The following is an 18,765-nucleotide window of genomic DNA, read 5'->3' as shown; positions in this document are numbered from 1 at the left end:
TGGCTTACCACTTCGTGGCTGAGCAGTTGTTGCTCCTAGACGTTTCCACTTCAGTACTTACAGTTGACCAGGGCAGCTCTAGCAGGGCAGACATTTGATGAACTGACTTGTTGGAAAGGTGGCATCATATGACGGTGCCACGTTGAAAGTCACTAAGCTCCTCAGTAAGGCCATTCTACTGCCAATGTGTGTCTATGGAGATTGCATGGCTGTGTGCTCAATTTTATTCACCTGTCAGCAACGGAATGTGGCTAAAAAGGCTGAATCCAACAATTTGAAGGGGTGTCCACATACTTTGTATATATTGTGTATTATACAGTTCAGATGTAGTATCTTAATTTGAGCCAGTTTGCTACAGCAGGAAAATAACTGAATTTAATTATTATGTGGATTATTTTTAATGGAGGACAAAATGTGGGCTCCCGAGTGGCGCAGCGGTCTAAGGCACTGCATCTCAGTGCTTGAGGCGTCGCTACAGACCCCCTGGTTCGATTCCGGACGTGATTGGGAGTCCCATAGGGCGGCGCACAATTGGCCCAGCGTCATCTGGGTTTGGCCGGTGTAGGCCGTCATTGTAAATAAGAATTTGTTCTTAACTGACTTGCCTAGTAAAAATAAATAAAATGTGTAGGGTTATATATATTTTTCATTAGGGCAAATCAAGTCTGACATTTTAAAGTGTAAATTACAAACTTCTGCTTTTTTAAACCTTGAATACATAACAAGTTTCTTTTCAACAAAAGAGTGATCAAATTAAGATCCTACATCTGTACACATTTACTGTATTGTGGCACAGTATTTCCTGTACTATGCACATTGTTACCGTACTCTTATATTTGTCAGCTTGTTCTATCCTTACATTGCATTTGTAACAAAAAAACTGCATGGATATATTGTATGCTGGCATCAATCAACACACTTCAATTGTAACACTGTCATTTGCATGTGGATGGATGTTCATGTTTTGTTGCACATTCCTACTGCAGTAAAATATGGATATATTTTAGTTTGTTATCAAATTATCTCCTGATAATTTTTGACCTACGAAAAATCCGTAAGATGTGTTCATACCAAACAAAAATAAACTATTTTTTAAATAGAGACCATGTTGGGTTTTGGCATGAATACCTTTTACAGTGTCTGTAGCCATACTGTTCAGTATACTGTATGTGAGAACAGACCAAAAAGCTTTTGGCAGTCCAACCTTTTAAGCAAAATATGGGCTTAAAAGGGGGATTGGGGACATAGTGGTATAGTTCCAGGAATGACTGTGTACTTTATCATCCCAATTCAGTAGCTCATAAACTGATTCCAAAATAATAACCTAATGTGGCCCTCTGGTTTGGCAGCTAGATTTTTTAATGTAATACTACGTAGGAGGGGAAACAGATCATTTTCAAATGGGTCTAGCCAAACACTTTAGTGAAATTGAAACCCATAATGAAAATGAAAGGTCATTCTCCAGGCCTCAGGTGCAGTTTGGTGGCAAGGATTGCATTTAGAATAAGAGTTGGATCCTACACTCTTAGAAAAAAGGGTTCCAAAAGGGTTCTGCGGCTGTCCCCATAGGAGAACCCTTTTTGGTTCCAGGTAGAACCCTTTTGGGTTCCATGTAGAAAACTCTGTGTAAAGGGTTCTACATGGAACCCAAAAGGGTTCTACCTGGAACCAAAAGGGTTCTGCCTGGAACCAAAAGGGGTTCTTCAAATGGAGTTCAATATCCAGTTGGAGAACACAATGTTAGCACACACCAGGGATGGAGCTATTCAATATGTTGTTGTATACACAAGACAGAAAATGGCATTCATTATCCTCCAGTGAATTTTATGTGGCAGGCAAAGCTAATTTGTTTAGTACAGAATAACAATGAATCCATAGAGGCTACCTGGAGGCTTCCAGGAATCTTTAATCAAACGTTCTAGGTGCTGTAATTGTCTCTTATGATGGATTCTCTGCATTATTGACACTCTACAAGAACACAGTCTTGGCCCAGGTGTGGGGCGACAACTTGCTGTGAAATCAGGGTCAACATTGGTAGAAGACTCATCATGGTTCCCATTATACTACTGCCACTTACACATTGATGATCTAACAGACTACCTGTTGTTTTTGTTGTTGTTGTTGTTGTTGTTAGGGTCTCCAAGAGACTCATACGATACATTCTCATCGTAATACACATTCTGTTGCAGACATTTTAAACAATTAATGAAATACTCATCAATGTTTTGCTGTTTTCACAGAAAGGCAATAATTATTCATTGATTTACAGTATTTTTACATACAATGTCTAGGTCAAAGGACAGCAGTGCTACATACGTACATTCAAAGTCTTTGACAAGGAGAAATGGGGAAGTTTTGACATACACTCAATAAATTAGGGGTTGGAATAGGTGGTTATGAAACACAAGGACGATAAATACTGTAACTGCAATTCACATAGTCCATATATCACACAGGTCAATAGGAGAATACCAATCATATGGGATAATCAATCATTAGAGAGTGAATTATCAAGTGCAACCAAGTCTCTCATTTACATACCCCAAAATCAGATAATTTCGGAGAAATTTGTCTGCTATGACGATTTATGTTGCTTCAATAACAGATCACAATTGAGTCCACAAATAATGATCATCCAGCTGTGCACAATGCATCATCTGCTCATTAGTCAAATCCACTGCCTGACAGAGGGTATCATATCTACTACCACATTAAATAGTAAATATGATTAAAAAGCAGTAGCAGTGAAATCAGAGTCTACCACACAGGAATGTTCACATGTCAGTGTTGTGATCTCTGTGCTCCCAGTCCCAATTGGAGATAACAGGGGAGTGAGGGAGTTATGGTCCCTGGGCCTGGCCTGGGAATTAGGAACTGGGCCAGAGGGAACAGCAGGATTTTGGCGAAGGTTGGGGAGTCTTTTCTAGAGGTGGTGTCTTTCGTATGGGTGCAGATAAGATCCCAGAAGCATTCCCGGAAGCGTGTGGAGAGCATGTTGTAGATAACAGGGCTGAGGTAGAAGAGGATGCCGGAACGGAGGTGCACACACTGTTACACAGTTTGGTTGAGGTCTGTCCAGACAGACCACTGCATGATGCAGCTCCACAGGAGCCGGTCGATGTGGAAAGGCGCCCAGCAGATGGAAAACACCAGCACGACCACAGCTACATAACAACAGACAGCGACAGTAGGACAGTAAAGGGGAGAGGGAGACCGAGAGAGAGGATGAATTAAGTGATGCGGAGAGAGAGGGAGAAAGGAGGGGGAACAATGGTCAGGGTGAGGGGATTCCTGTTCCCTGCAAGACTTGGTCCTCATGAAACGGAGACATTCTACTCATATACCTACTGACAGAAACTGGCCCACATTCACCATTTCATCATGAGATCGTGTAGAGGGAATTAAGGGCCTCTTGACAGCCAATTTGCCTGAAAAAGAGTGAGGAAAAAAGGAATTGCCTCCTCAATTCTCTAAGGAATATGAATCAATTATCTTTAGCTAACTACTAGAGAGAAAATTAGATAAGTATTGGATGAACACTGCTACTCAAAACAAAGCTCTGCCATAGCTAAGAGATCAACATTCAGTGTAGAGACATTCCCCAAAATAGTAATGTCCTGTGTAAGAATTGTCAAATGGGTACTTAGAATCATGTCTGGGCTTTCAGAATGTTTTGTGTTTGGACCATGCCATGGCATTAATGTTGCAGATTAGATCATCTGGCCTAGTTTCAGATCAACAAACACTGCCTGAACTATACAAATACAGTGGGGAGAACAAGTATTTGATACACTGCCGATTTTGCAGGTTTTCCTACTTACAAAGCATGTAGAGGTCTGTAATTTTTATCATAGGTACACTTCAACTGTGAGAGACAGAATCTAAAACAAAAATTCAGAAAATCACATTGTATGATTTTTAAGTAATTAATTTGCATTTTATTGCATGACATAAGTATTTGATACATCAGAAAAGCAGAACTTAATATTTGGTACAGAAACCTTTGTTTGCAATTACAGAGATCATACGTTTCCTGTAGGTCTTGACAAGGTTTGCACACACTGCAGCAGGGATTTTGGCCCACTCCTCCATACAGACCTTCTCCAGATCCTTCAGGTTTCGGGGTTGTCGCTGGGCAATACGGACTTTCAGCTCCCTCCAAAGATGTTCTATTGGGTTCAGGTCTGGAGACTGGCTAGGCCACTCCAGGACCTTGAGATGCTTCTTACGGAGCCACTCCTTAGTTGCACTGGCTGTGTGTTTCGGGTCGTTGTCATGCTGGAAGACCCAGCCACGACCCATCTTCAATGCTCTTACTGAGGGAAGGAGGTTGTTGGCCAAGATCTCGCGATACATGGCCCCATCCATCCTCCCCTCAATACGGTGCAGTCGTCCTGTCCCCTTTGCAGAAAAGCATCCCCAAAGAATGATGTTTCCACCTCCGTGCTTCACGGTTGGGATGGTGTTCTTGGGGTTGTACTCATCCTTCTTCTTCCTCCAAACACGGCGAGTGGAGTTTAGACCAAAAAGCTCTATTTTTGTCTCATCAGACCACATGACCTTCTCCCATTCCTCCTCTGGATCATCCAGATGGTCATTGGCAAACTTCAGACGGGCCTGGACATGCGCTGGCTTGAGCAGGGGGACCTTGCGTGCGCTGCAGGATTTTAATCCATGACGGCGTAGTGTGTTACTAATGGTTTTCTTTGAGACTGTGGTCCCCGCTCTCTTCAGGTCATTGACCAGGTCCTGCCGTGTAGTTCTGGGCTGATCCCTCACCTTCCTCATGATCATTGATGCCCCACGAGGTGAGATCTTGCATGGAGCCCCAGACCGAGGATGATTGACCGTCATCTTGAACTTCTTCCATTTTCTAATAATTGCGCCAACAGTTGTTGCCTTCTCACCAAGCTGCTTGCCTATTGTCCTGTAGCCCATCCCAGCCTTGTGCAGGTCTACAATTTTATCCTTGATGTCCTTACACAGCTCTCTGGTCTTGGCCATTGTGGAGAGGTTGGAGTCTGTTTGATTGAGTGTGTGGACAGGTGTCTTTTATACAGGTAACGAGTTCAAACATGTGCAGTTAATACAGGTAATGAGTGGAGAACAGGAGGGCTTCTTAACGAAAAACTAACAGGTCTGTGAGAGCCGGAATTCTTACTGGTTGGTAGGTGATCAAATACTTTTGTCATGCAATAAAATGCAGATTAATTACTTAAAAATCATACAATGTTGTCTCACAGTTGAAGTGTACCTATGATAAAAATTACAGACCTCTACATGCTTTGTAAGTAGGAAAACCTGCAAAATTGGCAGTGTATCAAATACTTGTTCTCCCCACTGTACATACATACATATCCTTTAAAAATATATATATTTCCCTTTATTACTTTCCAACCCCACCATCCCCTCCCTAATTGGAGTAAACTAGTGAACAACAATGCTTAGGCCTCTACTTCATGCTTATACATACTATATACATTTTATGGACACAGTCACTAATTATATTTTGTTTGTTTTTACTCCTGAACTTCCTCATTTTCATGATGTCCATCTGGTATGCTTCTATATGCCATATCTTTCTAACTGTGCTCTTTCACAAAAGCTCACAATATATAACATATATACTTATTATGGACACAGCATGTCTTACACTAGTTATCTTGTTGTTATTAGTTTTTGTTATTAGTCCCATCCTTCAGCTCCATTCAACACCTCCCATCTATCTCTTAACACCAACCATATTGGATTTCTATTTGCCATATATTTTTCAACTGTACTGTGAAGTTTTACAAAAGTTCTGAACCTTTCTATTCTCATTGTTTCTACAGTTTGTGAATTGAAAATAAACATCTTTGCTAAAAGTATTATTATATTATTGATCGATTGACTATGACTTTTCAGATCACCCAGTAGTGCTATCTGCAGGGTCAGCTCCATGCAAATATTGCAATCCTTCAGCCATTCCTGGACCTGTGTCCAGAAAAAAGCTACAAATGGACAGTACCAAAACAAATTATCAAATGATTCTGTCTCTTCACAGCCAAATCTGCAGAGCTGGGAAAATTGTATCCACCATACAAATAACATTCTACTGGTAGCAAGAATTTTATATAATAATTTAAATTGAAAAATTCTAAGTTTTGAATCCGGCGTCGTTTTGCGTATCAGTTCATAAACACTATGCCATGGAATCGGTAGGTCAAAAATCTCTTCCCAACTATTTTGCAATCTATATGGGACGGCTGTCAATCTTTTGGTCCTTAAATGAAACTGGTAAACTTTTTTATTTATCACAATTTTCTTTAACCAATTATGTTCTTTAATGCAAGGCCGACAGACAAGTTCCTTACTTTTTCCTCCTTCCACTTTCCTCTTCCATTTTTGTGGTAATGCTGCAATTATTTGGTTGTAATTTTGGGTAGAGCAGACATTTCCATATGTTTTTGTTAGCTGAATGTGCGACATAACTCCACCATTCCTACTGATAATATAATTTACGAAGATTATACCTTTTTTAAACATTTTCTCAAAAAATAACGTTTTTTTATCAATTAGTATATTTGAGTTTAACCACAATATTTGTTGCAATATTTGTTCTGTCATTTCTGGAGGATTAAATTGAAAATGCAACCAACTTTCTATGGCTTGTTTTAGAAATAGTGATATTTGGAAGATGATTTCCTTTTCAAATACCTGAAAGTGAGGGGTTGTAATCTGAATAAAGGGAAAAAGTCCCTTCTTGAACATTGGGTGAGACAATCTTACTAGAGAACCAGTTCGGATTTAAGTATAATTTTTGTATGACTGAAGCTTATAGTGATAGGTCTAATGCTTTAATATTTAATAATTTCTGTCCTCTTAATTCATATTCATTATATAAATAGGCCCGTTTAATTTTGTCTGGCTTGCCGTTCCAAATAAAATATAATATTTCTTTCTCATATAATTTTAAAAATTGTTCGCTAGGTGTAGGCAAGACCATAAGCAAATAGGTAAACTGGGATGATCAGTGTGATTTTTCCACAAATTGACAGGTATTTACCTTTCCATGGTAGCAAGATCTTATCTATTAAATTTTTTGGGAGTGAGATCATTTATTTCATTTGGGATATGTATTCAGAGTATATCCACATCACCATCAGACCATTTTATTGGTAAACTACATGGTAATATAAAAAAAATTTCACAATTTTTTGTGATCCAATACGTAATATAATACATTTATCATAATTTGGTTGTAATCCAGAGAGGTTAGAAAATGTATCTAGATCCTCTATGAGGCTGTGGAGGGATTCAAGTTGTGGATTTAAAAGAAAACATGAATCATCAGCGTACAATGACACCTTTGTTTTTAAGCCCTGGATTTCTAATCCCTTGATATTATTGTTGGATCTGATTTTAATAGCTAACATCTCGATGGCAATAATAAATAGATATGCCGATAGTGGACAACCTTGTTTCACTCCTCTTGACAGTTTAAAACTTTCGGAGAAATAGCCATTATTTACTATTTTACACCTAGGGTTACTATACATGACTTTAACCCAATTTATAAGAGATTGTCCAAAATTGAAATGCTCCAAGCATTTATATATAAACCCCAGTCGTACTTTATCAAATACCTTTTCGAAGTCTGCTATGAATAGTAGGCCTGGCTTCCCAGATTTTTCATAGTGTTCTATTGTTTCCAGTACTTGCCTTATATTATCTCCAATGTATCGCCCATGTAAAAAGCCTGTCTGATTAGAATGAATAATGTCCGACAATACCTTTTGAATTCTATTCGCTATACATTTTGCTAGAATTTTTTGCATAACAACACTGAAGTGTAAGGGGCCGCCAATTTTTTAAATGGACTGGATCTTTATATTTTCCACTTGTATCCTGTTTCAGTAATAATGAAATCAGGCCTTCTTCTTGAGTGTCTGATAATCTACCATTTACATAGGAGTGGTTAAAACATGCTAATAACGGTCCTCTTAGTATATCAAAAAAGGTTTGGAAATACTTAGATTGCAATTAGTGTTTGGTTGAATCTATAGTAAGATTTGGACTGCGGCCATCACTGCCGGTTGATATAAGCTGTTTGTTACCCTTGTTTTTTTTCAGTAAACAGGTGTTAGATAAGATTAACAAATACAATTTCCTATGATTTGTTTGTAGCATCATTCTTGTTTGGAAAGAAGAAAACTACTGGTTCACTTTCCAAATTAGAAAATGTGTACTGAGATGCTGCAATAGCAACATTGTCCAAGTAAGTTTAAGTTTAAGGGTCACTGTTCAAATAATGCTCAGAGTCACCGTGGTGGAGGAGAGGTCATGAATAGGTACAGTGAGGGAAAAAATTATTTGATCCCCTGCTGATTTTGTACGTTTGTCCACTGACAAAGACATGATCAGTCTATAATTTTAATGGTAGGTTTATTTGAACAGTGAGAGACAGAATAACAACAAACAAATCCAGAAAAACTGATGTCAAAAATGTTATGAATTGATTTGCATTTTAATGAGGGAAATAAGTATTTGACCCCTCTGCAAAACATGACTTAGTACTTGGTGATAAAACCCTTGTTGGCAATCACAGAGGTCAGACGTTTCTTGTAGTTGGCCACCAGGTTTGCACACATCTCAGGAGGGATTTTGTCCCACTCCTCTTTGCGGATCTTCTCCCAGTCATTAAGGTTTTGAGGCTGACGTTTGGCAACTCGAACCTTCAGCTCCCTCCACAGATGTTCTATGGGATTAAGGTCTGGAGACTGGCTAGGCCACTCCAGGACCTTAATGTGCTTCTTCTTGAGCCACTCCTTTGTTGCCTTGGCCGGGTGCTTTGGGTCATTTTCATGCTGGAATACCCATCCACGACCCATTTTCAATGCCCTGGTTGAGGGAAGAAGGTTCTCACCCTAGATTTGACGGTACATGGCCCTGTCTATCGTCCCTTTGATGCGGTGAAGTTGTCCTGTCCCCTTAGCAGAAAAACACCCCCAAAGCATAATGTTTCCACCTCCATGTTTGACGGTGGGGATGGTGTTCTTGGGGTCATAGGCAGCATTCCTCCTCCTCCAAACACGGCGAGTTGAGTTGATGCCAAAGAGCTCGATTTTGGTCTCATCTGACCACAACACTTTCACCCAGTTCTCCTCTGAATCATTCAGATGTTCATTGGCAAACTTCAGACGGCCCTGTATATGTGCTTTCTTGAGCAGGGGGACCTTGCGGGCGCTGCAGGATTTTAGTCCTTCACGGCGTAGTGTGTTACCAATTGTTTTCTGGGTGACTATGGTCCCAGCTGCCTTGAGATCATTGACAAGATCCTCCCGTGTAGTTCTGGGCTGATTCCTCACCGTTCTCATGATCATTGCAACTCCACGAGGTGAGATCTTGCATGGAGCCCCAGGCCGAGGGAGATTGACAGTTATTTTGTGTTTCTTCCATTTACGAATAATCGCACCAACTGTTGTCATCTTCTCACCAAGCTGCTTGGCGATGGTCTTGTAGCCCATTCCAGCCTTGTGTAGGTCTACAATCTTGTCCCTGACATCATTGGAGAGCACTTTGGTCTTGGCCATGGTGGGGAGCTTGGAATCTGATTGATTGATTGCTTCTGTGGACAGGTGTCTTTTATACAGGAAACAAGCTGAGATTAGGAGCACTCTCTTTAAGAGTGTGCTCCTAATCTCAGCTCTTTACCTGTTTAAAAGACACCTGGGAGCCAGAAATCTTTCTGATTGAGAGGGGGTCAAATACCTATTTCCCTCATTAAAATCAAATCAATTTATAACATTTTTGACATGCGTTTTTCTGGATTTTGTTGTTGTTATTCTGTCTGTCACTGTTCAAATAAACCTACCATTAAAATTATAGACTGATCATTTCTTTGTCAGTGGGCAAACGTACAAAATCAGCAGGGGATCAAATACTTTTTCCCCTCACTGTAGGTAAGGTCCGCTTGAGAGTGTTATGGCGTTTTCCTGCAGTCAATTACCATAAGTGACCTCTTTGGCCTCATGGGTGGAATGTTATTAATCTTTTTCATAATTTCATAATAATAAAGCTTATTTATTTATTTATTTTCGATGAAAATACTGTGTTTCTATGTCAAGCAGATTTGTTATATTTCAGCCTTCTGTGATGTATATAAAGTGTAATATTGGGATGCAAACTCAAAATCGAATACATTTCAACTCTATATTGGACATGGTACAGGTGTCTTATTTTCTTTAATTAAGCTCATAACCACGTGTGTGAGGTCTATCCTTTTGTTTCAAAGTAGATTTGTTTGAGACTACCAAGAATCACTCTGTGTGACCCTGATTTAGCCCTCTGCAGTAAAAGGTTATTAAGTGTTAGCTTGTTTGACACCCGCCAATTGGGGAGTTACAGTAGACCTACATGTGTTTAAACAGGGAGCCATTAGAAGGAAGTTCAATAGAGGATTCCCCGTATAGTATACATTGTTGGGTGCAGCTATGCACACTTTGCATGTGGAATGACATTGGTACACTAGAGGTACAGCTGCAGCTATGTGTGAGGTGAATCAATATGATCTGAAATATTGTGGCAACAGTAATTTTGTGACGCACGTAACATCCCACAGGGGAAAAACTGGTTGACTCAATGTCATGACTCTGAATCAACGTGGACAACTGATTGAATATGCAAAAAGTCATCAATGTAAGGGAACTTCATATTTCTTTCACACAACTTTTAAATAAATCAAATGACATGGTGAAATGTTTTGTTGATTTCATGTTGAATTCATGTTGGTTGACAAATCAAAATTAGACGTTGAAATGACGTCTGTGCCCAGTGGGATAAATGGTATCTCATGGCTCTACCCCCAGAATCTAATTGAGTAGCTGGCACAATATTTTAGTTCTGGGTTGCCAATTATGGCAGCAGCACCTCATGTTGCATCAGACAGGTTTAGCCGAGGGCCCTCACAGTGTTCTACAGCAGCACCATCGAGAGCATACTGTCAGGCTGTATCATATCCTGGTATGGCAACTCCACCGCCTAGAATTTCACTGTACCCTGCAATTACATCTGTGACCCTGTGCATGTGATTAATAAACTCTAAACTAAAACTAAATGTTCTCATCATCTCTGTATTCAGTGCTGTCAGCTTCATCCAGTGTGACTGTAATAATGGTGTGAATAAACAACAAGCCATGTACACTACCGTTCAAATGTTTGGGGTAACTTAGAAATGTCCTTGTTTTTGAAAGAAAAGCAAATTTTTTGTCCATTAAAATAACATCAAATTGATCAGAAATACAGTGTAGACATTGTTAATGTTGTAAATGGCTATTGTAGCTGGAAATGGCAGATTTTTTATTGAATATATAAATAGGCGTACAGAGGCCCATTATCAGCAACCATCAGTCCTGTGTTCCAATGGCACGTTGTGTTTGCTAATCCAAGTTTATCATTTTAAAAGGCTAATTGATCATTAGAAAACCCTTTTGCAATTATGTTAGCACAGCTGAAAACTGTTGTGCTGATTAAAGAAGGAATAAAACTGGCATTCTTGAGACTAGTTGAGTATCTGGAGCATCAGCAATTGTGGGTTCGATTACAGGCTCAAAATGGCCAGAAACAAATAACTTTCTTCTGAAACTCGTCAGTCTATTCTTGTTCTGAGAAATGAAGGCTATTCCATGCGAGAAATTGCCAAGAATCTGAAGATCTCATACAACGCTGTGTACTACTCCCTCACATAACAGCACAAACTGGCTCTAACCAGAATAGAAAGAGGAGTGGGAGGCCCCGGTGCACAACTGAGCAAGAGGACAAATACATTAGAGTGTCTAGTTTGAGAAACAGACGCCTGACAGGTCCTCAACTGGCAGCTTCATTAAATAGTACCCGCAAAACACCAGTCTCAACGTCAACAGTGAAGAGGCGACTCCGGGATGCTGACCTTCTAGGCAGAGTTGCAAAGAAAAAGCCATATCACAGACTGGCCAATAAAAAGAAAAGATTAAGATGGGCAAAATAACACAGACACTGGACAGAGGAAGATTAGGAAAAAAGTGTTATGGTCAGACAAATCGAAGTTTGAGGTGTTCGGATCACAAAGAAGAACATTTGTGAGACGCAGACCAAATGAAAAGATGCTGGAGGAGTGCTTGATGCCATCTGTCAAGCATGGTGGAGGCAATGTGATGGTCTCGGGGTGCTTTGGTTGTGGTAAAGTGGGAGATTTGTACAGGGTAAAAGGGATCTTGAAGAAGGAAGGCTATCACCCCATTATGCAACGCCATGCCATACCCTGTAGACGGCGCTTGATTGGAGCCAATTTCCTCCTGCAACAGGACAATGACCCAAAGCACAGCTCCAAACTATGCAAGAACTATTTAGGGAAGAAGCAGTCAGCTGGTATTCTGTCTATAATGGAGTGGCCAGCACAGTCACTGGATCTCAACCCTATTGAGCTGTTGTGGGAGCAGATTGACCATATGGTATGTAAGAAGTGCCCATCAAGCCAATCCAACTTGTGGGAGGTGCTTCAGGAAGCATGGGGTGAAATCTCTTCAGATTACCTCAACAAATTGACAACTAGAAGCCAAAGGTCTGCAAGGCTGTAATTGCTGCAAATGGAGGATTCTTTGACGAAAGCAAAGTTTGAAGGACACAATTATTATTTATATTAAAAATAATTATTTCTAACCTTGTCAGTGACTACATTTCCTATTCATTTTGCTATACTTCCTATTCAAACTCATTTCATGTATGTTTTCATGGAAAACAAGGACATTTCTAAGTGACCCCAAACTTTTGAACGGTAGTGTAGAAATCAGACAATGGCTTCTTTACAGGCCTTTGGGGACAAATCCTGTTATCTTTACAACGGGACATTACAGACCTCTTAATCCACTGTGCCAGGAGAAACAATTGTGTTTGGATGTCCTTGGGAAGTTAAAACTAAGTACTCCAAAAGGTAACAGATCTGTAATCATTGTTATAGAAGGAGGTATAAGGTACAATAACTTACCATGTGGACTTACCATGTGGCTTCATTTCCACTGTACAGTAAGGGTGGGGGTTGTATCATGTGAGAGCGTACAGCTGCTAAGGGTGACCTCAGCACATAAAGCACAAAGAATGTCCTTGACTTCAAGGCTAAAAGACTGTTTTAGTGTATTTTCATGTTTAGAGGGCAATAATAATTTTGTTCCATTGTGTAGATTACTGGGACACATTACACGGCCTCTCGATAACCCGCAGAACACATCTCATTCCAAATTCATGGGCATTAATATGGAGTTGGTCCCCCCTTTGCTGCTATAACAGCCTTCACTCTTCTGGGAAGGCTTTCCACTAGATGTTGGAACATTGCTGCGGGGACATGCTTCCATTCAGCCACTGATGTTGGGCGATTATGCCTGGCTTGCAGTCGGTATTCCAATTCATCCCAAAGGTGTTCGATGGGGTTGAGGTCAGGGCTCTGTGCAGGCCAGTCAAGTTCTTCCACACCAATCTCGACAAACCATTTCTGTATGGACCTTGCTTTGTGCATGGGGGCATTGTCATGCTGAAACAAGAAAGGGCCTTCCCCAAACTGTTGTCACAAAGTTGGAAGCACATAATCGTCTAGAATGTAATTGTATGCTGTATCATTAAGATTTCCCTTCACTGGAACTAAGGGGCCTAGCCCAAACCACGAAACAGCCCCAGACCATTATTCCTCCTCCACCAAACTTTACAGTTGGCACTATGCATTGGGGCAGGTAGTGTTCTCCTGGCATCCGCCAAACCCAGATTCGTTCGTCGGACTGCCAGATGGTGAAGCATGATTCATCACTCCAGAGAACGTGTTTCCACCACTCCAGAGTCCAATGACGATGAGCTTTACACCACTCCAGCTGACGCTTGGCATTGCGCATGGTGATCTTAGGCTTTCATTAAGCTCCTGAGGAGCAGTTCTTGTGCTGACGTTGCTTCCAGAGGCAGTTTGGAACTCGGTAGTGAGTGTTGCAACCGAGGACAGACGATTTTTACACACTATGCGCTTCAGCACTCGGCAGTCCCGTTCTGTGAGCTTGTGTGTGGCCTACCACTTCGTGGCTGAGCCGTTGTTGCGCCTCAACGTTTCCACTTCACAATAACAGCACTTACAGTTGACCGGGGCAGCTCTAGCAGGGCAGAAATTTGACGAACTGACTTGTTGGAGAGGTGGCATCCTATGACGGTGCCACGTTAAAAGTCACTGAGCTCTTCAGTACGGGCCATTCTACTGCCAGTGTTTGTGTATGGAGATTGCATGGATGTGTGCTCGATTTTATACACCTGTCAGCAACATGTAGTGTTTCATACCCATAGCCCTTGATTAGATTTGATCATGTAGTGTATCTGTGTTTTATCAACTGTCTTTCTGTCTTTATCTACCCTTTACAGATCCAGCAACTTAATTTGTGATGATAATTTCATCATAATGTTGACATAGCCTAGATAAGTTTACATTAGGTAATTTAGATTTCATTTAAACACTACTTGAGATGTCTTTATAAAAGTTTACTGAAAAGAAAATATGGCACCATAATTGTGACCGACCGGCTTGACTCGAAATTGTATTTTTTACATTGGATAAAAGTAAGAGACTCAGAAATAAAAAAAGAGTATATCATACACAACAGTTGAGGAACAATGGGAAAGTAATTCTGCTTTGAAAGTTGATGTTACGACTTCGGCCGAGGCTGCCTCCCCTCCTTGTTCGGGCAGGCTTCGGCGTTCGTCGTCACCGGCTTACTAACCATTGCCGCCCCAATCATCATCACAATTGTCTTGTCTTGTCAATCACACACACCTGGTTCCTATCCCCTAATTAGTCTGTGTATAAGTGTTCCCTCTGCCCCCTTGTCCTTGTGGGTGATTGTTAATTGTGAGAGTAGTGTAGCTCGGTGGAGCTACTCATAACATATTGTGGCCAGGGTAGATTTTCCCCTGTGCCTATGTATTATTGGATATCCGTTACTGTCACGCCCTGACTCTGAGGACTTGTATTTGTTGAGTCAGGGTGTGTATTTTCTGTGTTGTGTTTGCTATGTCGATGTTCTATGTTTAAGATCTAGAGTGTGTAGATCTATGTTGGCCGGGGTGGTTCCCAATCAGAGGCAGCTGTAGCTCGTTGTCTCTGATTGGGGACCACACGTAGGCAGCCTTTTGTCACCTGTTAGTTGTGGGATCTTGTTCCGTGTTATGGTATGTTTGTGTGCTACCTTGGACTTCACGTTTCGTTTGTTGTTTTTGTCGTGTGTTTATTCGCTTAATAAACATGTATGCTTATCACGCTGCGCCTTGGTCCGTCTCGTCCGTAAACGATCGTGACAGAAGATCCCACCAAAATAGGACCAAGTAGCGTTTTCAGGAGCAAACGCCGGGAATTAAACAGGAGGTTACTTTAGTAGATGTCCTCCTCGGTTGGGGGAGAATCACGGAGGAGGAGGCCGTCCGCTACCGGAAGGCGATGAAGGAGGATGCCCAGGTAGGAGAGGAGAAACGGCGGCAACAGTGCCGACGACGGAGACCCGAGAGGCAACCCCAATACATTTTTTGGGGGGGGGCACACGGTGTGGACGACGAGGCAGCAGGAGGCAGCGACAGGGCAGATCTGCAGGTTAGGAGAGGAGGCCACCAGGTTAAGGGGGCTATTGGTTCAGACGGAGCAGGAGTTATTTGGTCAGAGGGAGGAGCTACAGGAGGCTATAAGGGAGAAGGAGAGTGTAGAGGCACGGCGAGAGGAGCTGGTTAGGCAGCAGAAGGAGCGGGGATTTATAAGGGAACCCAGTCCCGCTCCTTGCACCAAGCAAGTGGTGCGTGTCGCCAGTCCGGTCCGGCCCGTTCCTGCTCCCCGCACTAAGGCAGTGGTACATGTTCCCAGTACGGCCCGACCCGTTCCTGCTCCCCGCACTAAGCCAGTGGTGTGTGTTCCCAGTACGGTCCGGCCCGTTCCTGCTCCCCGCACTAAGCCAGTGGTGCGTGTTCCCAGTACGGTCCAGCCCGTTCCTGCTCCCCGCACTAAGCCAGTGGTGCGCGTCGCCAGCCCGGTCCGGCCAGTTCCTGTCCCTCGCACCAAGCCTGTGGTGAGCGTCGCCAGCCCGGCCCGGCCTGTTCCTGCCCCTCGCACCAAACCACTGGTGTGCGTCGCCAGCCCGGTCCGGCCAGTTCCTGTCCCTCGCACCAAGCCTGTGGTGCGCGTCGCCAGCCCGGCCCGGCCTGTTCCTGCCCCTCGCACCCAGCCTGTGGTGCGCGTCGCCAGCCCGGCCCGGCCTGTTCCTGCCCCTTGCACCAAGCCAGTGGTGTGCGTCGTCAGCCCGGCCCAGCCTGTTCCTGCCCCTCGCACCAAGCCAGTGGTGCGCGTCGCCAGCCCGGTCCGGCCTGTTCCTGTCCCTCGCACCAAGCCAGTGGTGCGCGTCGCCAGTCCGGTACGGCCCGTTCCTGCTCCCTGCACCAAGCCAGGGGTGCGTGTCGTCAGCCCGTTCCGGCCCGTTCCTGCTCCCCGCACCAAGACAGTGGTGCGTGTGTCCAGTCCGGCACGGCCCGTTCCTGTTCCCCGCACCAAGACAGTGGTGCGTGTGTCCAGTCCGGCACGGCCGGTGCCTGTTCCACCGGTGCCTGGTCCGGCACCGGTCAGCTGCTCCACTCCGGAGCCAGAGCAATCCGCTCTACCGGGGTCCGGTCCAACTCTGGTCAGCAGATCCACTCCGGAGCCAGAGCAATCCGCTCCACCGGGGTCCGGTCAAGCTCCGGTCAGCCGCTCCACTCCGGAGCCAGAGCAGTCCGCTCCACCGGTGCCTTATCCAGCTCCGGTCAGCGGCTCCACTCCGGAGCCAGAGCAGTTCGATCAACCGTCGTCTGGTCCAGCTCCAGTCAGCGGTTCCAGTCCAGACCCAGACGTCAGCCCCTCTCCAGGTTCGGGGTCTCCCACACCAGGGTCCAGACAGGGCTTGGTACGTCGTGGGAGGAAGGAGAGGGGAAGCAGCGCGCCGAGGTCCAGACCAGACCAGGGGCGCAACAGGGAGGTGGAGAGTAAGTGGTGGTCACGCCCGGAGCCGGATCCGCCTCCGAGGCGGAATGCCCACCCGGCCCCTACCCTGTTATGTTTATGTGGCGCGGTCGGAGTCCGCACCTTTGGGGGGGGGGTACTGTCACGCCCTGACTCTGAGGACTTGTATTTGTTGAGTCAGGGTGTGTATTTTCTGTGTTGTGTTTGCTATGTCGATGTTCTATGTTTAAGATCTAGAGTGTGTAGATCTATGTTGGCCGGGGTGGTTCCCAATCAGAGGCAGCTGTAGCTCGTTGTCTCTGATTGGGGACCACACTTAGGCAGCCTTTTGGCACCTGTTAGTTGTGGGATCTTGTTCCGTGTTATGGTATGTTTGTGTGCTACCTTGGACTTCACGTTTCGTTTGTTGTTTTTGTCGTGTGTTTATTCGCTTAATAAACATGTATGCTTATCACGCTGCGCCTTGGTCCGTCTCGTCCGTAAACGATCGTGACAGTTACAGTGTAGTTGCCAGGGATGATAGTTTCCCCTGTGCCTGTTTCGTTGATCGCTCTTTGAGCGCATTTGTGTGTCTACGAAGGAATAAACTCTGTATTCGGTGATATCCCTCCTGCGCCTGACTCCTTTCCATAACACTCATCACAGTTGATAAACTTGTAACCCCACTATTGAGAAAATGGCCCTTGAATGTTTTGGTACACATACTGGAGAGCTCTTCTTTGTCTACACCCATTCAGCATCGTTCACACCCTCTTAAGCCTTAGCCCCACCCATCTCTAAGTATTCACATGTGAGGCCATGTGCTATACAGAGTGAGTACGATAGTGTACTAAACAACCAAAGATTTCAAGAGTAAAGGCTGGTGTAGTGTATTAGGATTATGTCTTTGTTAATGTTTTTAAGTGGAACCTGAAAGGATGTTTATTTAGCAGAAAGCGAGCCGGTTTTAGTGTGACACCCCGGATAGGACAGAGAAGTCTGTGTGTTGTAGACAGGGGATTGGACAGTAGAGGGAGCCACCCATATTTTGGGAAGATTATATATACTGGGTAAAAACAACGAAGAGGTTAGAGCGGCCATTGCAATCTGGGACGCCGTTCTCCGGGTGTCATGACATCCGTAACTTATGCTGAAAGCTTGTGATATGAATAAAACTTATGATCAAGGTTCAGTATGAGCGGACTCCTTTGTTACAGCAATGACTAGCAACATTTTACTCGACACTACAGAATGGCGTCACGAAAAGGGACGGTCTGCGTCTCTTCAGTGTTATATTCATGAGCAACGACGTGACTCTCGCTCAAGGCGCCGGCATAAGGTGAGATTTCTCACGGTCTTGTGTGCGTTTCGTTCGTCTGGTTATGGGTATGTGCGCTGGGGAGATGTACCGTTGGAGAACTGATGTGTGCTTTCTGTTGCCTGTCTTGCTGTTGACTATAAGGGGTCTGGACTAAACATTCTAAATTTCTTTGCACTTGTAACCAGCGCAAAAAGGGGGAGAGAGCCTATAAAGGGTCTATAGAGATATTTGCTTGAATAATAGTTCAAGAACAATCAATTAAGTGGAATAAGGAATGCCTAGGCAGATGTGTATGTAACTTAGAGCCGCTGTAAATCATGGAAAAGCCCTGGAAGACAGGCGACCTATTAAAGGTGGGACAGAAAATCCTGATACGCGTTAGATGTGTTTTAGGTGAGTCCGATGGGCTGGAGACCGTGGTATATTGATGATGTATATTGCCCCTCAGCTGGCG

Source organism: Coregonus lavaretus (genome assembly GCF_964263955.1).
Source record: "Coregonus lavaretus genome assembly, chromosome: 12".
NCBI classification, from domain to species: Eukaryota; Metazoa; Chordata; class Actinopteri; order Salmoniformes; family Salmonidae; genus Coregonus; species Coregonus lavaretus.
Note: the sequence above shows the minus strand (reverse complement) of the source record.